Consider the following 2,093-nt stretch of genomic DNA (forward strand, 5'->3'; position numbering starts at 1 on the left):
TAATCCTGAAACTTAAGGACTGAAAAATACTTTATTTAATATTTATACAAAAATCAAGAGATGGAACTAAGTAACATAGACATTTTGTGTGAAATAGAAAAGCTTTGAATGATTCGATGAACCTCCGCTGAACAATATTCTGAATCTATGTCGGTATTTAAGATGACAGTAATGGTTTGAAATCACAAATAAACATCCTTTCAGAAGATGTCACCATTCCACAATGGTGCGGACACTGGCTAACGTTCATGGGGCACTTACTACCTATTCTACTGGACAGCCCTATGCACGGCGCTCATCTCACTCACTGTACCTCTTTTGATTGCAGAAGGGAGCACTTTGGGATTTTCCCCCAGAAGTCGTCATCGGGAACAAGCTTGTCATCCATCAGACGGTAAGTGCAGTTTGTTTCTATTATGGCTGTTTCATACAGCTCATCTTCTTTCGGGTCTCCAGCAGCTTTGGGATATGAATGGTAAGAGGGCATTAAATTATACGCTGGAAAGTGGCTGCTTCGGAAGGATGAAGTGGGGTAGGACAAAGAACATTCAAGCTTCTCATCCTCTGAAATACAGTAAACTTACACTGATAACTGGTTTGGCCACCCAGAAGCTTCCAGAAGTCTTTGGCTGCATGAGTATGTGTATTAATCCCTTCTTCGATAGTTTGGATGTAAGTAGCTCTACAACCCAGTTCCCTCTTTGTCTGGATTAAAGTTGCAAGTTCTGAGGCCTGAGAAAAGGGAGGAACACGATTGTGTGAGCAGACAAGCCTATGGCCAGGTGGGGTGGCACACGCTGAAATCAGAGACCAGAAATCGTGTGTGTCTGAAAGGAAAACCTTGTGACCACAAGGCGACCGAGGCACTGGTTGTTGGGCATTTTCAACGAAGTCAAGAAAATATAACTAAGGACCAGGAGTATCAATTCTTTGGAGCAGTAGTTCTCAGTCTTCGAATTCGGCAGATCACTTGGAAAGCTTAAAAAAAATACCCGTTCTCCGGGCTTTTCCTCATGAGATTCTCATTCATTAAGTCTGTAGCAGAATTTCACAGGTATCTGGGATAAATGGCTGTGAAGCCACATGCCAGTTTCTTTTTTACACAAGAGTGAGAACAAATCCAGGACTTAAATCTGGAGGAAGAGGTCATAATTCTTCTAAAACATTCCACTTAAGCACCTAATAAAAGACTGTTTGAGAGACATTCAGGAAAATAACCGCTATCTACCCCTTCTCGCGCGAATGAAACACTGCACATTGAGAAGCTTTGTAACCATCCAGCGACTAGGAGAACATTCGATTGGTGTATAAATGAGATGCTTAACTAAACTATTGTTATATTTCAGGTACCAACCTTCGCCTTTTCTATGACATTTGCAAACTCTCCTACCCACAGGAAACAGTAATGGGGAGAGAGCAGGAGGAAGCAGTCCCCGCTGTTGAGTGATGAAGCTCGAGGCTCAACCAGTCTCGTCTGCACGTGTCTTCTTCCTAAACAGGAGACAAAGAGTCACCATCTCCCCAGAAAGGCCCAGGAAGCACCCCCATCTGAAGCATCCCTTTCAGTTCTCAAGAGTCTCGCCTACTAATCCCAGTTCCCATGACCAGAGCGGCAGAGGAGGTTTTCGAATGACAGCATCACGCATTACTTTTACTTTAGTGCTTTCCCAAATGTCGCCATGCTTTAGGACCACTATCAGCGCACGTGTATGGAGTAGCTGATTTCCCCTCCTTTCCACTCTCCTAGCCTTCCCTCCACTCAGCCCGCCCCGACATTTATGACAGCTCGCCATAGGCAAGGGCGCACCTTCGTACGGCATCTGCTTCCACATGAGTTTCCACTCTAACCCACAGGAGAGGGGAATCAGCCTAGAGGCCAGCCTTGTGTTGCCATCAACACCCCCTAAATGACTGTTGATTTAAACCTTTCCACAATCACACCGATAGTCTAGTGTCTGGGTTAGAACCAGGAATAGAGGTTGGTTATTCATGCTGGTCACCAGTCTTTTAAGTACACTCAGGACAGTGGTTATGCAGAAACACACTGGAAACCCTCGCAGATGGAGAGGCTACTTCCTCCATCCTTCTCCTGG

The 2,093-nt window shown here is 44.9% G+C and overlaps 1 long non-coding RNA gene across 1 annotated transcript; it reads right to left on the bottom strand.

Annotated features, from left to right (window-relative positions):
* Window positions 1-315: 315 nt before the first annotated feature.
* LOC102888383 lies at window positions 316-1,487 on the bottom strand. The gene is made up of 3 exons (XR_439366.1): window positions 1,355-1,487; window positions 585-732; window positions 316-459 (listed from the first exon to the last, which is right to left on the bottom strand). It is a non-coding gene; the product is annotated as an uncharacterized LOC102888383 (long non-coding RNA).
* Between the last annotated feature and the right edge of the window lie 606 nt (window positions 1,488-2,093).

Source organism: Pteropus alecto, unplaced genomic scaffold (assembly GCF_000325575.1).
Source record: "Pteropus alecto unplaced genomic scaffold, ASM32557v1 C18895650, whole genome shotgun sequence".
NCBI classification, from domain to species: domain Eukaryota; kingdom Metazoa; phylum Chordata; class Mammalia; order Chiroptera; family Pteropodidae; genus Pteropus; species Pteropus alecto.